Genomic DNA, 21,694 nt, shown 5'->3' on the forward strand with positions numbered 1-21,694 from the left:
AGCTGGTGTGAAAGTCCAACAAAGGGTATCATAGTTCAAATAGAAAGAAAACAGAGTTCCGTTTCCAAATAGTCCTAAAATAATATCACTCTTTTCCTATGAAGGAAAATGAAAGTGTGGAGGGGGGTATAACAGGTATGGGAGTCCATCAAAAGGCAAATTCAGCAGTTCACTTGGGAATGTAGAGAAACCATATATAGCTTAATACAATCCTCCTCCAGTGGTGCCAGCCCTTTACCTCACAAAAAGACCCCAGGTGGGTCTAGCAGTGAATCAAAAGCCGTTCAGGCAGTGGTTCAGTATCCTTCTCAAAACGTCTAGAGGGTCACTATGCTGTTTTCGGATCTCCAGGATCTCTTTTCCTAATGGGAATGTCTCCAAACACCACGATGTCAAAAAAGGAAGGTCCTCCATGGTGTAGTATTGTTAAAAAAAAAAAAAAAAGGCGGCACAGGCCAGACAAAAAAAAAACAGCATGCAAGGCAAAAAACACAAACAGGACTTCAGGTCACGGCCATAGCCGGAAGTAACGTCACAGAGCTCCTCCCGACACGTTGCGTCACAACAGACATGACTTTCTCAAGGGTGAAAGAGCTGAGTGAACTTAGTGAGCTTAAATAACGAAGATAATCATAACGAAGTTCATCTACATTGCACCTTATTAAAATTGAAATTTTCCCCCCTTTCTCACATCAGTATTTATTGCATTTTTATCTATATTGATCTAGATCACGTTTTGTGGGATTATCATTAATATTTTTTTTACTTACTTACTTTCTTACTTTTTACTCACCGTTTATGGATACGTATATCCCTTGTTGATAATTGGTCAGCTATTTATTCACCTGTTTACTAGATTGGTTTAACTAGCGCCATTTCACTTTTTATACAGTTTTTATGGGTGTTGGTAACACTTTAGAAGTTTAGCTGCTTTTTATTTCTATTTAGCACTTTATCTATTTATTTATATATACACACCTCATAGTCAACACAGATTGCTTTGTTAGTGCATTAGTACACACCTTTCAATACCTTATCAGCCAGCTGCTGCTCATTTACAGTTCTATTAGAAGCTTAGGGTGGAGATGTGATCTGGCTGTGTTGTTCAACTACAGTAGAGAAAAAGTCAGATCACCATACTGTCTGGCAGTGCTGTGTCTCAGGATTGGCTGTACAAAAAGAAAAGCCCTTTGGTAGGCAAGACAGCTCCCATATGGGCATTTCTATGGTGTAGTCATTTGACTAGTGGTCAACTTTAACAAGTTCATTAGTAATATAGTATATTATAAAAAAATAAAATAAATAAATAAAACCACACACGCAAAGTGCTGAGCCATACAAAAAAATAAAACAACACGCACTAAAACAGACGCGTCACACACACACACACACACACACACACTTTTCCATGACTTTCCAGATCTACATCTTTGTCCCCCAGCCAGTAATTACTCAAACCAGGGGGTCAGGCAACCAAATTTTTCTAGCATTTTCAAAAGGAATGGCAGCACACACTCTCATAATCATTTCATCCCAAGGGCTCATTCAGGCTAGTTTGTTACAGTATAACGAGTTTAATACCCAGTAACACACTAAAATCAAATTTGCCATTTATTTTTTTTATTATCAGAACACAAAGCATATTTACTATCGGTATTTTTACACTTCAACAATTTAGCACGCACGTTATACAGTGAGGAAATGATTAGATCCCCTGCAGATTTTGTAAGTTTGCCACTTACAAAGAAATTAAGGGTCAATCATTTTTATCATAGATTTTAAATGATCGAGATAGAATATCAACCAAAAATCCAGAAAAAAACCCCCCACATAAAACAAGATGTTATAAATGGAGTTGCAGTTCAGTGAGTGAAATAAGCATTTGATCCCAAAGCAAAACATACTTGGTGGAGAAATCCTTGTTGCAAGCACAGAGGTAAGATTTTTTTGTAGTTAGTGACCAGGTTTGCACACATCTCAGAAGGGATTTTGGTCCACTCTGCTTTACAAATCTTCTCTAAATCCTTAAGGTTTCTTGGCCGTCTCTTGGAAACTCAAAGTTTCAGCTCTCTCCATAAAGATTCTATAGGATTAAGGTCTGGAGACTGGCTAGACCACTCCAAGGCCTTAATGTGCTTCTTCTTGGGCCACATCTTTGTTGCCTTGGCAGTATGTTCTGGGCTGTTTAATGCTGAAAGAGCCATCTTTAGTGTTCTGGCTGAGGGAAGAAGGTTCTCATCCAAGATTTTGCAATATATGGTCCCGTCCATTGGCCCCTCAATGCGACAAAATCAGTCTGTACCTTTAGCAGAGAAACAGCCCCAAAGTGTAATGTTTCCAACTCCGTGCTTGACTGTAGGGATGGTGTTCTTAGGGTCATAGTCAGCATTTTTCTTCCTCCAAACACGTCAGATGAGACCAAAATTGAGCTCTTTGGCATTGACATGACTCGCTGTGTTTGGAAGAAGAAAAATGCTGTCTATGACCCCAAGAACACCATCCCTACAGTCAAGCATGGAAACATTATGCTTTGGGGCTGTTTCTCTGCTATAGGTTCTAGCCAACCTTGCCACATTGAGGGGCCAATGGACGGGGCCATGTATTGTAAAACCTTGGATGAGAACCTTCTTCCTTCAGCCACTGAAGATGGGTCTTCCAGCATGACAATGGCCCAAAACATACCACCAAGGCAACAAAGGAGTGGCCAAGAGACGGCCAAAAAACAGCAACAAGTGGTGTTGCACAGAAAAAAAAATAAAAAAAAAATAAAAAAAAAAAATTATATATATATATATATATTTTCATCAAATTTACTACAAAAAACACCTCTAAATGCCTGTTGCTAGGGGGTCCCTCGTAGTCTGCCTCCTTTAGTGCCTGGGCTGGTGACATCACTTCCCCTTGGCACAGGAAGGGCTCAGCTCTGCCCCCTCCCTCCTGTCAGTCATCTGGGACACGTGACAGGTCCCAGATGACTGAGCGGCCAATCACGGCGCGCGGCGCCGCGCACGCATGCGCAGTGGGTGCCCACAGTTAGAATGCCGGTGCTGCCGAGCGGGGGGGGGGGGGGGGACAAGAGGGGCTTCGTTCCCCCGCATCGCTGGACCCTGGGACAGGCAAGTGTCCGATTAGTCAGCAGCTGCAGTATTTGTAGCTAATGACTTTTTATTTTTACTTTTTTTTTTAAGGGGAACTCCTCTTTAAGGATTTAGAGAAGATCTGTAAAGACGAGTGGGCCAAGAGATGTGTGCAAACCTGGTCACCAACTACAAGAAACGTTTTACCTCTTGCTTGCCAACAAGGGTTTATCCACCAAGTACCAAGTCATGTTTTGCTTGGGGGATCAAACACTTATTTTACTCACTGAACTGAAACGTAAAATTTATAGCATTTGTTTTAATGTATTTTTTTTTCTGTATTTTTGGTTTATATTCTGTCTCTTTTAAAATACATCTATGATAAAAAAAACATAGGCCCTTCATTTCTTTGAAAGTGGGCATACTTACAAGATCTGCAGGGGGTTATTTTCCCCACTTTAGGTTGTACAATCATTGCTCACATCTGTGTGTTGCAGTGCCCTACAAAATAAGTGGCAACAAATATGCAGTGAAAGTGCGTGTTTTACCATGTGTTACTACAATGCACTGCGGTGTACAGGCCCCATAAGCTCAAGTTCAATGCATTTGAGAAAAGAAGAATCCTAATAACTATAGGAAACTGGCAAGTAGGATAGCCAGTGGTTAATGTACAAAGTTGAACCACTACTTGGGAAAACCAAACGAACGTCAAATACTACATCTAATTGTAGCAGAGACCTTTAAAACCGACCGGACTGCAAGATATAGTTTAACAGTACATAATCACAGTTAATGCGGCTTCGTAGAGAACAAAATCATCTTAAAACAGCAAGCCATTTTGTTCACTTATCCACTCTGCGGCCTGCAGCTAGGGTAATTAGTCTGAATATTTCATGACCGTACTGCAGTTAGCACACCTTCACAAGTATCACACCGCTTTAATGCCACTGTTGAAGTACAATTAACAACAAATTGAGAAAATGGGTTTAAGCAGCTGAAGAATCATAAGTGAAACATTTCAGTGGTTAAAACACGCTGGCCTATAGTGAGATCTTCACCACCTACACGTTTGGAGAGAATAAAAAAAAAAAAAAAAATAATAAAATGTCCAATGGCAACAAAAATTTCTCCTTAAATAAGTCATGCTGCTGACCAAGGAGGTACTGTATATGATCAACAAAAGGTGTCCGAATGTAAAGAATCACCTGTAACAGAATGGGTAATCAGCCAAATGATCAGACACAGATTATCTGCAACTTGTTTACTAGACAGGGGCAAAGTGAAAATCAATAATGCAAACCATGGCCAGAATGAGCATGCATACACTGAATAAATACAAAATAGATTATGAAATCTGTACAAACATGGTCTTTTTTGCAGCAAGGTCTCTGTGGCTCAGTCAGGGTGACATGGTGCAGCATAGAATAGTCTATATAAGCAGAGTCAAGATACGAATCAGTAAACAACAGTTTAGAACAGTTAGGCTGCTTTCACACTGGGGCGGTATTCAGGCGTTACAGCGCTAAAAATAGCGCCTGTGTAGCGCCTGAAAAAAAACCAGCCCCTTTCACTCCAGTGTGAAAGCCGGAGAGCTTTCACACTGGAGCGGTGCGCTGGCAGGACAGTGAAAAAAGTCCTGCTAGCCGCATCTTTGGAGCGGTGAAGGAGTGGTGTATTCACCGCTCCTACCCATTGAAATCAATGGGACAGCGCGGCAATACCGCCGGCATAGCGCCGCTGCAGCGGCGCTATGCGGGCGGTTTTAACCCTTTTTCGGCCGCTAGCGGGGGTTCAAACCACCCCGCTAGCGCCCGCAGACCGCCGCTAAAACGATGGTAAAGCGCCGCTAAAAATAGCGGCACTTTACCGCCGACGGCCGCACCGCCCCAGTGTGAAAGGGGCCTTACTGGCAATTATCCTCATAAACCGCATGCCTCATAGTGAAGTCCAGGGTAGGTCCGGTAACACCAGACAGCTTGAGAAATCCAAGGACAAAGAGCCACCCCACTTGAACAGAAGTTGGTGGCAATCAGGGTGGTACTCCCCACAGAAGCTGGGTCTTTCGGAAAAGACTCAGTTAGACTTACCGGTGACGGTATTTCTAAGAGCCTTTCAGGACAACCCCGGAGAGAGTGTAGCTCCACCTTGCAATCAGGAAACACATGCCCACTTTAAAAACACCTCCTCCTCCTCCATGGCTTCAGTTATTGTGGCCTTCCGACGCTGGAAAACAAAGCACAGAAAGCACAACACCATGGTAGAACTTAATACATTTACTAAGCATAACCTAGGGAGGGAAGTAACGGTTGTCCTGAAAGGCTCTTAGAAATACCGTCACCGGTAAGTCTAACTGAGTCTTTCTCAAATCGCCTTTCAGGACAACCCCGGAGAGGATAACCGAGAAACTTACCCTAGGGCGGGACTACTGCCTGCAGTACCTTCCTGCCGAAGGCCTGATCTGCTGCAGACAGTAGATCTAACCGGTAATGCCGGAGAAATGTCGAATAACTGGACCAAGTGGCAGCCTTGCAGATTTGTTCAGGCGTGGCACCGGCCCTTTCAGCCCAGGAAACTGCCGTGGATCTAGTAGAGTGGGCAGCAATACCTGAGGGAGGTATTTCTCCTTTTGCTTTATAGGCTTCTGTTATAGCCAACTTAAGCCACCTACCCAGCGTACTTTTAGAAGCTTTCTCCCCCTTGCGTGATCCAGAAAATATCACAAAGAGGGCGTTTGATTTTCTAAATTCTTTAGTAACTTTCAGAAACTGTAAAAGACATCTTCTCACATCCAATGTGTGAAAAACTTCCTCTCCTGCATTTGCTGGGCTTGCAGAGAATGTAGGTAACACTATTTCCTGTGATCGATGGAAAGTTGAGGATACTTTCGGTAGGAATGCTGGATCCGTCCTCAGTACCACCCTGTCCTGATAAATTCTAAGGAAGGGTTCTGTAATAGCTAGAGCTTGGAGCTCGCTGACTCTCCTGGCCGAGGTGATGGCCACCAAAAAGATTGTTTTTAAAACCACCTTCTGCAAAGAAGCTTCCTGTAAGGGTTCAAACGGTGCTCCCGAGAGACCCTGTAAAACTGTAGACAAATCCCAACTGGGAAAGTCTTTAAGGGCTACTGGTCTATTTCGAGCAAGAGCCCTAAAAAATCTAGAAATTAAAGTTTCTTTAGATAAAGTCTTTTCAAAGAAAACTGATAAGGCAGCCACCTGAGTCTTCAGGGTACTGGCTGCGAGACCCTTCTCCATTCCTTCATGGAGAAACTCCAAGACTGACACCGTGCTCTTGACCTTGAGTTCTCTAGAACTGCACCAGGAGTTGAACTTTTTCCAGACCTTCATGTAAATTGCCTGTGTAACTGCCTTCCTACTGGACAGCAGGGTCTTTACTACTTTATCTGAGAGACCTTTAGCCTTTAACAGGTCCTCCTCAGAAACCAGGCGGTTAGCTGCAGGAGTTCCACTTCTGGATGACTTACTGTCCCCTGGGATAACAGATCTTTTCTGAGTGGTAACCTCCATGGGGGCTTCGAGGCTAGGTTTCGAAGACCCGCGAACCAGGGTCTTTTTGGCCAAAAAGGAGTGACTAGTATTAAGTCTGTCCTTTCTTCCCTGAATTTCCTCAGTACTAGTGGAATTAGAGGAAAGGGGGGAAAGGCATAGCACAGCTGGTAATGCCAGGGGTGAGCGAATGCATCCAACCCTATTGCTGCATCTCCTCGGTGAAGAGAAAAGAATCTGTCCACCTTTGAGTTCTGCTGGCTGGCAAAAAGGTCTACCTGAGGAACCCCCCAGGCCTCGGAGATCATCAGGAACACTTCCTGATTCAGACTCCATTCTGCCTCTAGCAATTTGCGCCTGCTTAGGAGGTCCGCAAACAAATTCTGAGAGCCCTTCAGATGCACTGCCGATAGTGAGGCTGTGTTCTGTTCTGCCCAGGCTAACAACAGATTGGCCAGCTCCATCAAGCTCCTGCTTCTGGTTCCCCCTTGCTTCATAATGTAGGTAACCGCTGTTGTGTTGTCTGACAACACCTGAACATGGTGGCCTCTCAAACTCTGCTGAAATGCCACTAAACCCAGAAAGATCGCCTTCAACTCCCTCCAGTTGGATGATCTTTGAGCTTCCTGTTTGGACCAGACCCCCTGAGATGTCTGACCATCCAGATGGGCTCCCCAGCCCCAGGCACTTGCGTCTGTAGTAAGGCGCTTGTCCACAGGAAAGGTCCACACCAGGCCCCTTGAGAGGTTTGCCTGGTCTCTCCACCACCAAAGAGCCCTTTTCGTCTTTGACGAAATTTTTAGCTGTTTTTCCAAAGGATCCTGATGGGACCAGCTTGACAGAACCTCCCTCTGAAGGGGTCTGGAATGGAACCTGGCCCACTGAACAGCCGGGATTGCTGCCGTAAGCAGGCCCAGAACTGCCATAGCCATCCTGACTGAGACTGTCTGGTTGCTCTGTATCCGCTGTACAGCTAGCTGTAACTTTTCCTGTTTTTCCAACGGCAGGAAAACTTTCTGGAGAATCGAATTTAATGTATACCCCAGAAATTTCATTTCCTGTGAGGGGGTCAGGATTGACTTCTCTAGGTTTAGAAGCCATCCCAGGCCCTCGAGGTGAGACTGGGCCCTCTGGAGATTGACTAGGACCTGCTCCCTGGAGTCTGCAAAAAACAAAAGGTCGTCCAGATAAGGAACGACTGGAATCCCCTTCAATTTCAGGGGTTCCAAAGCCTCTGCCATAATCTTCGTAAAGACCCTGGGAGAGGACGAGAGTCCGAACGGCAGAGCCCTGAATTGGAGGTGCCATACCGAACTCCCTACCTTCAATGCCAGGCGCAGGAACTGCTGCGATGCCTGATGAATTGGTATATGAAGGTAGGCATCCCTTAGGTCCAGGGATGCCATGAAGCATTCTGGGGTCAACAGCTTTGTGATGGAGAAAATTGTATCCATCCTGAAATGTTTGTACCGAATGAACCTGTTCAGGAATTTCAGATTCAGGATTAGACGGTACTTCCCTGAGGGTTTTTTCACCAGAAAAATATGTGAATAAAAACCCCCGCCCTGCTGGCTTACTGGGACTTGAATCAGAACCTCTTGCTGTATCAGCTCCTGTAACAACAGCTTCATTGCAGAGGCCTTCTCCTGATCCCTTGGCAATGTTGTCACATAAAACCTGCTCGGGGGTAGTTCTGAAAACTCCAACCTGTACCCCTGATCGACAACGCTCTTCACGAACAGATTTGGAGACAGCCTGTCCCATTGTTCGCGAAAAGCTGACAGTCTCCCCCCCACTGGGGAGATATTGTCACTTGTTCTTAGGGGACTGCTCTGGGGGAGATCTAAAGAGGACTCCACCCCTGCCTTTGCCCTTCTGTGAACCCCATCTGCTCTTGTGCTCCTGGTCTTTTTTATGGGACTGCTGAAAAGCACGAAAATTCTTTTTAGCCATCTGCTTTTTCTTAACTGGAAAAGCCTTCTTTTTATCGGCTGTTCTATCCAGCACAGACTCTAAATCAGGACCAAAGAGCAAGTCACCCGAAAAGGGAAGACCACACAGCTTGACCTTAGAGGCAGTGTCCCCAGACCATGTTTTCAGCCAAACTGCTCTCCTGGCTGAATTTACAAGAGCCGAAGACCTAGCGGCCAGTTTAACTGATTCTGCTGATGCATCCGCCATGTATTTGACTGCATTCAGGATCAGTGGAAAGGACTCTAAGAGATCCTTGCGGGGTGTCCCCGCCTCAATATGGCTCTTCAGCTTCTCTACCCAACATTCCAGATTCCTGGCCACCACCGTAGCTGCCATTGCTGGTTTTAGACTGACTGACGCAGCATCCCAAGCTTTTTTAAGGATGGAGTCAGCTTTTTTGTCCATTGGGTCTTTAAGGATCCCCATATCTTCAAAGGCTAGATCCGTTCGTCTGGATACCTGCGAGAAAGCTGCATCGACTCTGGGTTTCTTGTTCCAAACCTCTGAGTCCTTATCTTCGAAGGGAAACCTTCTTTTGAGAGCTTTAGAGAAGAAAGGGGCTTTTTCTGGGTCCTTCCACTCCTTTCTCACTGAGTCTGAGAGGACCCTGTGGACAGGAAAAACTCGCCGTTTTGTTTCGTCCAACCCCTGGTACATTTTGTCATGAACTGACAGTTGTACTCTTTCTTCCTGAATTTCTAGAGTAGTGTAGATTGCTTTTAAAATATCATCTACTTCCTCTAGTGATAGCTTGAATTTGGAGCCCCTGCTATCTTCTTCCTCTTCCTCCTCCTCCTCAGAATCCCTGAAGGAGATGAGAGTACTACCCCCTTCGTCTCCAGACTCTTCAGTTTCCACCTGTCTGGATGACGACGCCCTGGGGCTGGGCGGTAAGTTCTGAGGCTCGGTCTGTGCGGGAGGGTTTTGTATCAGGATGGACTTGACTGAACTCAAAGAGTTTGTCAGCTCTTTAACCGAAGAAAACAAATCCTTATATTGTTGAGATGTTTCCTCTTCCACCAATTCTCTGATACAATTTCTGCACATTGCCTTCTGCCATGAATCTCTGAGGGGGGTTTTGCAGGAAGGACATTTTCTCTGACCTGGTCTAGCTTTTCCTAGTGATTTTTCCTGAAACGACATACAGGTTTAATTCACTAAAAGCTCTCAACAACCAGTTGCTTAACACCAAGCCAGTGCAGAGACCCACCACCAAACAGACCTACTAGTGAGACCCCAGAACTAGGCTGCAAAAGGTCAGAGCGAAGTCCACCTCTGACCTGCAGCGACAGGCCCCCAAGAGGGGGGAACAAACAAAGACATACCCACAGTAAAGCAGAGGGTGCCAGTGCACCTTACGTACCTGGGCTGGACCGGTGCTGGGGGCGCCTGTCTCCGCCATAGCTGGCTTGCACTCTTCCATCGTTTGAGTGAGGCAGCTATTTTACAAACAGCTCTCATTTTAAATTTTCCCGGCCGCCGCGTCATCAAGGCCGGCCGGAAGCGGAAGCACACGGTCACCTGACCCGCCCCATGACCCCTGCGTTCCAGGCGCTGAACCACGGCGCCACGCCCCCTCAGAGCGCCCGCGCGTCACCGTGAACGACGCCGTCGCCGCCCGGGACCCGGCGCCGAAAACGGAGCCATGCCGCTGACCTGCAGCGGCCTCCGCCAGCAACAGAGCCCTCCCTGCGCTAACAAGCGGACACCGGGCACCCAACGCCGGCACTCCGAGGGTCCTTACTCCCGTGAGATGGCGGGACCAGGAGCTCCAGGAGTCCTCTCCCCGTGGAGATGCTGCTGGGGGTCAAAGAGAAACAACCTGCAACAAAAGGTAAGCCTTACTCCCCTGCAGAGAGTGTAGCTCTCCCTGGTTCAGGCACATGCTTCCTCCAAGGAGGAAACACAATAACTGAAGCCATGGAGGAGGAGGAGGTGTTTTTAAAGTGGGCATGTGTTTCCTGATTGCAAGGTGGAGCTACACTCTCTCCGGGGTTGTCCTGAAAGGCGATTTGAGAAAGATTTGTGCCATCAGATTCTGGCCTGGCTGGCTGCACGCAGGTTGACAGTGGAGGACCTCTTAGTTGGCTGCATATAACTTGTTATGGGCATATCTAGGAACCACAGGATTTGCGGGACAAAGAGCTAAATAGATCTGCATCTACATCTGAGCAAGGTGAATAAATGAGCATGCCATTACTCAAATACAACAGATTCCATGAGGTCAGTGTACTGTAGCAGTGTACTAGGCATCGAAAAATCCAGTTGTTGTAGGGCAACACATGTTTCCATTAGGTGAAGATCTATGGCCACACTTAAAAATGCAATTACTATTTTCTTAAGACTCTTATCGAGGTTATTGTTTGCCTGGTCTTTATCCAGGTTTTCTAGTAATACTGTGCAAAAAAAGAAAATGTTTATGTGTTCAGTAGTTCACAGAATTAACCGGGTATGCAGTACTGCACCCATAACAAAGGAGTCACAGAACATTCTGGCATTTGCATAAAAGAAAGCAGAAGAGGTTTGCCTTGCTTTTTGCACTGGTCCAAATCATTCAGTGGGAGGGGGATTATGGTGTGGAGTTGTTTTTCAGGGGTCGGGCTTGGCCCCTTAGTTCCAGTGAGGGGAATTCTTAAGGCGTCGGCATACCAAGACATTTTGGACAATTTCATGCTCCCAACCTTGTGGGAACAGTTTGGGGATGGCCCCTTCCTGTTCCAACATGACTGCGCACCAGTGTACAAAGCAAGGTCTATAAAGACATGGATGAGCGAGTTTGGGGTGAAGGAACTTGATTGGCCTGCACCTCAACCCAACAGAACACATTTGGAATGAATTAGAGTAGAGACTGCGAGCCAGGCATTCTTGTCCAATATCAGTGCCTGACCTCACAAATTAACTTCTGGAAGAATGGTCAAACATTCCCATAGACACACTCCTAAACCTTGTGGACAGCCTTTCTAGAAGAGTTGAAGCTGTTATAGCTGCAAAGGGTGGGCCAACTTAATATCGAACCCTACAGACTTATGCTGAGTACACACGGTCAGAATTTCCAAACAAATGTTCCATGTGAGTTTGTGGTCGGAAAATCCGACCGTGTGTAAGCTCCATCGGACAATTGCTGTCGGAATGTCTGACAACAAAGGTTTGAGAGCTGGTTCTCAAATTTTCCAACAAAAAAACTTGTCAGAAATTCCGAGCATGCGTACACAATTCCGACGCACAAAATTGAACGCATGCTCGGAATCAACCAGAATAGTCGCTATTGAACTTCATTTTTCCCGGCTCGGCATACATGTTGTACGTCACCCTGTTCTTGACGTTTGGAATTTCCGACATTTGTGTAACCGTGTGTATGCAAGACAAGTTTGAGCCACCATCCGTCTGAAAAGAAAACCATGGTTTTGTTGTCGGAATGTCAGATTGTGTGTACGCGGCATAAGACTGGGATGTTGATCAAGTGTATGTTGACCAAGTGAGAAAAATAAGCTGCACACCAACATCTGTCCAACAGGTTTTTTTAAAGACTGCCACCAGGACTAAAACAACAGACCAAGGGGTAACAACGTTTTACACATACATTGGGGTTGATTTACCAAAACTGGAAAGTACAAAATCTGGTGCAGCTCTACACTGAAACCAATCAGCTTTCAGGTTTTATTTGTCAAACCTTAAGAGTCCATTCACACAGGGGCAACAGGACTTCCAGCGAGACTTTGGGAGGCAACTTGGACACGACTTGAGTATGAATCACAGCACGACTTGAGACAACTTACAAGGCAACTTGAAGTTGCCTATAGGACAGGGGACTTTGCCAGTGGCCAATCACATAATAATCAGCTCTGTGGGAGGGAGGGGTTTGCCTAGAAAACTTTTTACTTCCTGGAAAGTTGCTTCAGTTAAGACAGGGAATCTGACTTGGAGGCAACTTCCATTGAAATCAATGGGTACAAGTCACCTAGAAGTCGAATTGAAGTAGTACATGAACCTTTTCTAAAGTCGGAGCAACTTCAGTAGTGTGCATTAAGATGGCTCTCATTCACTTACATTGATTTTATCATGTTGCGCAACTTGAGGCAACTTGGCACGACTTCAAGTCGGATCCAAAATTGCCCCTGTGTGAATGGACTCTTACTTAACAAGTTGAAGTTAGAAGCCGATTGGCTACCATGCACAGCTGCACCAGATTTTGCACTCTCCAGTTTTAGTAAATCAACCCCACTGTGCTTCAATGTGTGAAACGTCGTTGTCCGTCTTAGTCCTGGTGGCAGTGTTTCAATAAACCTGTTGGACGGATGTTGTTCACTGTTGTGAGCCGAAGCTAGCACCCTGCCCTTCCTTATTTGATGGATTATTAAACCCACTTGGAGCAATAATCTGTCTCATTTCTCCTAGTGTATGTTGAGCTGCCTACATTTCTGGATCTGCTGATAATTCTTTCATGAGGTTTATACGAACAGTAACCTTGGGCTATGCATCTTTCCACAATATTCTCATAATGAGGTGTCCATGTTTGTGACAGCCAATAGATAAAACTAACAAGAAGAATCCAATGTTTCTTTCTTGCAATCAAGGCCCCTAGGGGTATTCTTGTATACAGAACACAATGATAAATGTACCTGCCTGGTTGGCGCCCTGATTTCCCAGCAGTTCTTTTATCAGAACATTGGATGTCATCTGCATACAGAAGAGGAAGTCTGTGAAGGGCCTTGTCTCACCATCGTCAGAGCAGAGACAGGTAAGAATCTGCAACGAGGTCTTTTAAGACCCTTGAAATATTGAAAATACATCACAACAAAGGGAGAGTTTCAACCTTAGTAAGTTTAAATCCGTAATTCTACTAACTCACTTTTAGAAAGAGAAGTGCTCCTCGGGGAACACATATCATATGAGCAATATTCAGAAGCACAATATATTTAATAACCTAATGAACCAAGAAGACTGGTTTTATAACCACCCTTTTTTAAGGTGACCTTTTTACAAACCTGAACAATTCATAATTGAGCAAGATGAAGATACGTTTAAAGTGATATTAGGCCCTCAGTAAAATCTGGCTGTATATGCAGTAAAGCGTGATTATACTCACTGTGGAACCTAAGGGGTTAATCCTCTGATTTGTGTAAAAAGGCTGTTTGATCGGGTCTTCTCTGATCCTCCCCTTCTTCCACTGACTCCAACTCATGTCCGTATAAGACAGCTTTAGTGGAGTCAGGCTGCAAATGCTCAGTTTGGTGTGTATTGCTAGAGTTTTTTTTTTTTTTTCTTGGGCGAGTGCATGTGATCAGCACAGGGCCAATTAGCACTGTCCAGACAGAGGGTCAGGGGTCCTGCAGCCTCATAGGACAGCTCAGTGCAGTATGAAAACTCATCCTACAAGCTTTAACCAGACACTGATAGAAGGTCACAAGACTGCTATAATACCACTGATGAGAAAAGGTATTTAGCAGTTTAAATTTACTAAAAACACCTGCATTTCCATGTTCTGTGTACTGTGGGAGACCAGATATAGTGAATGCAGGGTCCTGGGTTTAGTAACACTTTATTCTTTTGCCTATGCTCCAGTTTAAGCTGATGCCATGACCGCTGCCCCAGGTTTCCTGTCTCAGGGTGGCTCTTTCCTCTTGCAGCATGCTATGGTGCTGCCACCCTTACATGCAGAGACTAGAGTTGTGTCTCTGTACACTGTGTGCATCAATAGAAACACACAGCCCTATAGCCTAGAATGGCAAGGCACTCCCCTGCTCTTTCATCCCTCCACTCTCCAAGTTAACAGACTGACTGTACTGTCCACTGTTAACTTTTTCCTGTAAAGAATGGAAGCTCAGGCAGAGCAGGTGCCAGCAGCATTAAAAGTTATAAACTGCAAGCGCTGGGGTAAGAATTTGCACAAATTTTACTGGGGAAATATTTTATTGTGCTCAATGTGTTAAACTAAAAAACACAGAGGATTAAATACTACTTTAAGCTGAGGGTAGCTTCAATGAAAAAAAAACCCATTCCAAACATCTAGTAGATCCAGTATAGACATTTCTAGTGTTGTGCAAATCTTAAGCCCCGTACCCAAAATCCGAAAATCATACAAAAAATGCCGCATTTGAAACGATCGTACGATAATCGGACCGTTAGTACAGAGCTTTTGAGAGCCGATCAGGACAGTTCATCCGATAGTATTCTATAGGACATGCATGGACATTTTTTTTGTACGATGCCAGAGCGTACGATTTTCATTTAAGCAGTACAGCTGTCGTTCGAAAATGCAATACAAATGCATCACAACACATGACATCACTTCCGAATTTTTATTCTATCCTACGAGAATTTTCGTGACTTTCTTCCCAGAATTCTACTCATAATGTTTTTACTTTGAAAGATCTCTCCATTTTCTAATGGTAAATTGATTGAATCATTAGATTGCAGAGATTTAATTCCATTATCTCCTGAAGTGTCCCAAACCCAAGTGTATTGAGTAAATTCATTAGATTCGACGTGAGATTAGCATGCAAAAAAAAAAAAAAAAAAAAAAAAAAAAAAAAAAAAAGGAAAAAGGGAGATGATCATTCATCCGATAATTGGATCGTGTGTACGGGGCATTACAGCGGTGCTCATCTAAAAGGAGACACTCCACTGCCACATTTTGGGGAGGGGAGCAGTCCCAGAAGACTACGGGATCATTCACAAGGTGCAGTAGGAATCGAGGCTGTGAAGCCACTAAGGCTTCACTTTTGGTTTCCCTTACTGGAGAATCAGCTCAGCTGAGGACATTGTGGAATCCCTGAACAGGTAAGTGTCCTTATATTAAAAGTCAGCATCTGCAGTATTTGTAGCTGCTGACTCCAAAAAAAAAAAAAAAAACACACAAGTCAGTGGCCGGGCCCCCCCCCCCCCCCCTTTACTTACCTGAACCCTCAAACTTGTCCCACAGTGACGCGCTGTCTCTCTGCTAGGGGGTTCTTGGCTGTTGATTGGATAGATTGATAGCAGCGCAACCATTGGCTCCCGCTGCTGTCAATAAAATCCAATAACACGCACGCCGGGGGCTCGGGAGCACGCCTGCAAGGTAACCCCCTGGAAGAGCACTTCTCCTAGGGGGTTATCTGGTGTGGGGAGGAGCCAAGAGAGCCACCAAGGGACCCCAGAAGAGCAGGTTCGGGGCCACTCTGTGCAAAACGAGCTGCACAGTGGAGACAAGTATGACATGTTTGTTTTTTAAAAAAAAAAAAACCCCCATGAACCTTTAGAGTCACTTTAAATATACATTTCAGTGTCTGACACCCTAAAAAACGATGGTGCCTGTGCCCTACCCCACCTCATACAGACAGCACAGCTTACAGGAATCTCAACTGGATAAGCCCTATTGCTTAAGGAGACCAAACTTTCTGATTCACTCAAGCACAAAAGGAGTGAATCAGAAGGTGGTGATGTATAAGGGTTGATGAACAAGCACAGGTTCTGACATGTGGGTCTAGTGCAAATATATATTTTGTATCAGATGAGTTCCTGTCGTCCAAGCCTCATACACATCCCAATCTAATCAGACAAGCTTTGTACAATTAACTTTAGATTTAATATGAAGACCTACTTGGACTATCCAATCAATTTATATACAGTCAAGCAGGGCCGTACGCACTCCATACTTGTTGGTAGACCCAAAAGAAGATTATACAATCAGATTGTGAGGTGTATGGGGAGCCTTAAAAAAAAATAAAAAAAAAAACGCCCCCCATCTGGATGGGCTCAGAGGTAGGTGGATGTAAACCTGCAGTGCTGAACAGGTCCACATGAAAAACTGATGGGTGGATTGGATAGCTGGACCACAACAGTCAACATGCATGAGATCACCATGATACATAGCGGGCCAATGAAATCACACTCTGATGACTGCAGTGCCATCCATCACATTAAATAGATCCTGGGAACTCGGTGCAGCTGTCATTTCTGAAACGCAACACTCCCGATTCTAGCAGGTGATGGAGAAAGCAATATGATCTCATTCTTCATGGATTTCTACCAAGTCATACACACTCACCAGCCACTTTATTAGGTACAGCTTGCTAATACCGGGGTGGACCCCCCATTTACCTTCAGAATTGCCATTATTCTTTATGGCATAGATTCAACAAGGTGTTGGAAACATTCCTTAGAGATTTTGGTCCATATTGACATGATAGCATCACACAGTTGCTGCAGATTTGTTGGCTGCAGATCCATGATGCAAATCTCCCATTCCACCACATCCCAAAAGGTGCTCTATTGCAGTGGTCATCACCCTTGTCCTCGGGGCCCACTAACAGGCCAGGTTTTATGTATTACCTTGGGGGAGATGCAGACTAGAATACTGCAATCACTGAGCAGCAAATTATATCACCTGTGATGTATTTCAGTTATCTTGCAAACCTGGCCTGTTAGTGGGCCCTGAGGACAGGGTTGATGACCACTGTCCTATCGGATTGAGATCTAGTGACTATGGAGGCCATTGGAGTACAGTGACCTCACGGCCATAAGTATAAACAGAAAAGTCAGTGCTACTACCCATACACCACATAGATAACACAGCTCCCAGGTATTCGATCCACAGTCGCTGGCTGAGTAGAGTAATTTCCACACTACAGTTGTTGCTCTTAAAATTTCTTCATTTTATTGAAAAGCCACAGTGAACAAAACACAAATTAAGTCAGTTGACATGTTTCAGCCTATAAGGCCTTAGTCATAAGTCATTATTCATTAGTCATGATTAAAGCGGAGGTCCACCCTAAAGTGGACCTCCGCTCATCGGAACCCTCCCCCCCTCCGGCGCCACAATTGGCACCTTTCAGGGGGGAGGGGGGGGGTGCAGATACCTGTACAGTACAGGTATTCTGCACCCACTTCCGGGATAGCTCTCTGTGGAAAGGGGCGTAGATTGCGCCCCTTTCCGCAAGTGCCCGCCCCTTTCCGCAAGTGCCCCGCTGCCTGCTGGGAAACACACAGATCCCAGAGGCAGTGGGGACCGTCCTTATTGCGCAGCGCGATTCGCGCATGCGCAGTAGGGAACCGGGAAATGAAGCCGAAAGGCTCCATTTCCTGATTCCCATACCCAAGATGGCGGCGGCAGCACCTTACAGACGATCTAGAGATTGGCTTCGGGTGCCGACATCGCGGGCGCGCTGGACAGGTAAGTGTCACTATTTTAAAAGTCAACAGCTGCAGTATTTGTAGCTGCTGGCTTTAAACAAAAAAAAAAAAAAAAACGCGGAGTCCCGGTGGACTCCCGCTTTAAGGCCTTATTAGGCTGAAACTTGTCAACTGACTTAATCTGCATTTGTTCACTGTGGCTATTCAATAACATTAAGAGCAATAACCGGAGTGAGGATCATTTTTTCTACAATACCTCATGGTCATGTTCAAGAAACCAGTGGTGAGGTGATTTGGGCTTTGTGACACGGTGCGTTATCCTGCTGGAAGGAGGCATCAGAAGATGGGACACTGTAGTCATAAAGGGATGGACACGGTCAGCAACAATACTCCGGTAGGCCGTGGTGTTTAAACAACGCTCAATTGGTACTAAGGGGCCACAGTGTGCCAAGAAAATATCCCCCACACCATTATACTACCCCCAGCCTGAACCATTGATACAAGGCAGGATGGATCCATGCTTTCATGTTGTTTACGCTAAATTCATTTCTAACCCTACCATCTGAATGTCGCAGCTGAAATTGAGACGCATCAGACCAGGCATCATTTTTCCAATCTTCTATTGTCCAATTTTAGTGAGCCTGTGTGAATTGCAGCCTCAGTTTCCTGTTCTTAGCTGGCACCTGGTGTGGCCTTCTGCTGCTGTAGCCGATCTGCTTCAAGGTTCGATGTGCGTTCAGAGATATTATTCTGCATACCTTGGTTGAGTTACTGTTCCCTTTCTACCATCTCAAACTAGTCTGTCCATTTTCCTCTGATATCAAACAAAGCATTTTTGTCCACACAACTGCCACTCGCTGGATATTTTCTCTTTTTTGGACCATTCACTGTAAACCCGAGAGATGGTTGTGCGTGACAATCCCAGTAAATCAGCAGTTTTTTTAAATAAATACTCAGAACAGCCCATCTGGCACCAGCACCCATGCCATGTTCAAAGTCACTTAGATCCCCTTTCTTTCCCATTTTGATGATCAGCTTGCAATTCAGCAAGTTGTTTTTAACGTGTCTAAATGCGCTGAGTTGCTGCCATGTGATTGGCCGATTAGCAATTTTTGTTACCAAGCAATTGAACAGATGTACCTAATAAAGTGACTGGTGAAGTATAAATTACACACACACAGGTTATTTACTAAAACAGCTCTGGAGAGAAGCCAAATCAGCTTCTCAGTTTTAGCCCATGCTGACACTGAACATGGGTTGGAAATTGTGCGAGCTCAGCTGAACTCACATGATTTCAAACCCTCATTTCATTGCGACTTCGAGAGGCGATTCGAGAGATATCTGTCGGGTTCATGCACAGAAATCGATTGGAAAAAAAAAAAAAGAAAAGAAAAAAGTTGCCAAAAGTAGTGCAGGAAATCAGTGGGGCGCTGCAAAACTCTGTTGTTCTGATTGGGACAGTGCTGCTGCCGGCATTCGCATGCGATTTGACATGTCAAATTGCGCCGATGTGAACGGAGGCTTATTGTCAAAGCTTCATTGAACAAGCTGAAGTTAGAAAGATTGGTTACTATGCACAGCTGTACCAGATTTAGTAAATCTCCTCCAGACTTTGCTAGGCTTGCCACACCCTCCTAGGCAAGGCAACCAAGGCTGGCCATACATTATACACGTTTCTTATTCAATTCAACTTTAGATTTACCAAAACCTTATAATAGGAGGTCATACCTAAACACTTCCAATGTATATGCAAGTTAGGTGGGCCCTTCCACTACATAGGTGAAGGTAAATCTAATAAGAAAATTGTATACTATATGGCCAGCCTTATGCCCCGTACACATGATCCGAAAATCGTACGGAAAATACCGCTTTCGAAGCGATCGTACGATAATCGGATCGTTAGTACAGAGCTTTCGAGAGCCGATTCGGACAGTTCATCCGATATTATTCTATCGGACATGCACGGAAATTTTTTTCGTACGATGCCAGATCGTACGATTTTCGTTTAATCAGTACAGCTATCGTTCGAAAATGCAATACAAATGCATTACAACACATGACATCACTTCCGAATTTTTTTTCTGTCGTGCGGGAATTTCCGTGACTTTAGTAAACTCATCAGATTCGATCTGAGATTAGCATGCAATAAAAAACGGACGATCATTCGTCCGATAATCTCATCGTGTGTATGGGGCATAAGTGAAGCTGATAGAGACAGTAGAGCTGGGACATCACCCCAAGGTCAGTACATAGCTGGGGAATCTCCAAAGCTGGACGGTGCTGATCCAATGATGACAGATCACCTCTCCAGAGATCTGTCATCTTTTCATCAGCGACACCGCCACACACACACGCGCTGATCATCAGCGACACCGCCACGCGCACACACACACGTACTGATCGTCAGCGGCACACGCGCTAATCATCAGCGACACCGCCACGCACACACACACTGATCGTCAGCGACACCGCCACACGCGCTGATCATCAGCAATACTGCCACACACACACGCGCTGGTCGTCGGCGACAACGCCACACACACACGAGCGCGGCGCGCTGGTCGTCGGCGACAACGCCACACGCGCGCTGGTCGTCAGCGACAACGCCACACGCGCTGATCATCAGCAATACTGCCACACACACACGCTGGTCGTCAGCGACAACGGCACACACACACGCGCGCTGGTCGTCGGCGACAACGCCACACACACACACGCGCGCGCGCTGGTCGTCGGCGACAACGTCACACGCGCGCTGGTCGTCAGCGACAACGCCACACGCGGTCGTCAGCGACAACGCCACACGCGGTCGTCAGCGACAACGCCACACGCGGTCGTCAGCGACAACGCCACACGCACACACACACACACACACACACACGTTAATCATCTGTGTCATCCAGCACCAAACCCTACTCTATGGAGATGAAGATCGCTCCATGATTGAGTCATATAAGCTGAACATTTTCTCCATCGCCTTTCCTGCTGACCTCAGCACACTCCATCCAGCACACTGCCCCCCCCAGTGCTGGCATCTCCGGGGTCCCCTGCATACAGGGAGAAGTGACCTTGTATAACTCGGTGTCACTGCAGTGTAGATCAGAGTACACAGCCATACAAAGTCTTCTATGTAACAATCGTACAGTTTGTCCGCCCCTCCCCTCTATATGGTAACAGATGATCAGCACCCCCTGGACCGGGGAGGTATGGAGCCAATAACATTCAGGTGTGGAGGGACGGGGGCAGATGATTGGTCGGTAGGTACAGGGAGCCCTGTACAGCAGATCCTGCACCCTCCATAGACAGGTATGGGTGGTGGTGCTGAGTGTCCCCATATAGTACATTGTGATGGGTCCAGCATTCCTAGAAAGCACACAGCTCTGCAGTGCCCCCCTTCCCCCTCTATATCTTACCAGTCAATGCTCTCCATCCCCGGGGCCACACACAGTCACATGATGGGGGATCGGGCTGGGCTCCCCCCTCCGGACAGAACACATGTGTCCAGCGCTGCACCTGATCCGACACTGCCAGACGTCCACTGCCTGCCAACACTTCTACCCCCGCCCACCAAGCCTGCCAGGAGGGGAGGGGCTCAGCCCGGCAATCACATCATGAATATTCACACAGAAGGAGGAGCCCGGCGATGCTAGAGCACAAGGGACACGCCCACCCGTGCCAGACATGACATCTATATAGGGAGCTGTGCCTCTTCTATCAGTAATAGATAGGATGTACTGAGCGCCTATGGGAAGTACACTCTACAATGAGCCCCTATGAGAAGTACACTCTACAATGAGCCCCTATGAGAAGTACACTCTACAATGAGCGCCTATGGGAAGTACACTCTACAATGAGCCCCTATGAGAAGTACACTGTAAAATGAGCCCCTATGGGAAGTACACTCTACAATGAGCCCCTATGAGAAGTACACTGTAAAATGAGTCCCTATGGGAAGTACACTGTAAAATGAGCCCCTATGGGAAGTACAGTCTACAATGAGCCCCTATGAGAAGTACACTGTAAAAT

The 21,694-nt window shown here is 45.9% G+C and overlaps 1 protein-coding gene across 1 annotated transcript in view; it reads right to left on the reverse strand.

Moving 5' to 3' along the window:
• The window catches only part of PAG1 (phosphoprotein membrane anchor with glycosphingolipid microdomains 1), a 381,650-nt gene extending 360,427 nt beyond the window's left edge, over positions 1–21,223 (reverse strand). The window contains exon 1 of the mRNA XM_077492929.1: positions 21,082–21,223. The gene's annotated coding sequence lies outside the window, so the exon portion shown is untranslated. The remainder of the gene's footprint in view (positions 1–21,081) is intronic.
• Positions 21,224–21,694: the final 471 nt, after the last annotated feature.

Source organism: Lithobates pipiens, unplaced genomic scaffold (genome assembly GCF_037356315.1).
Source record: "Lithobates pipiens isolate NorthernLeopardFrog02 unplaced genomic scaffold, aLitPip1_a1.2 Scaffold_19, whole genome shotgun sequence".
NCBI lineage: Eukaryota > Metazoa > Chordata > Amphibia > Anura > Ranidae > Lithobates > Lithobates pipiens.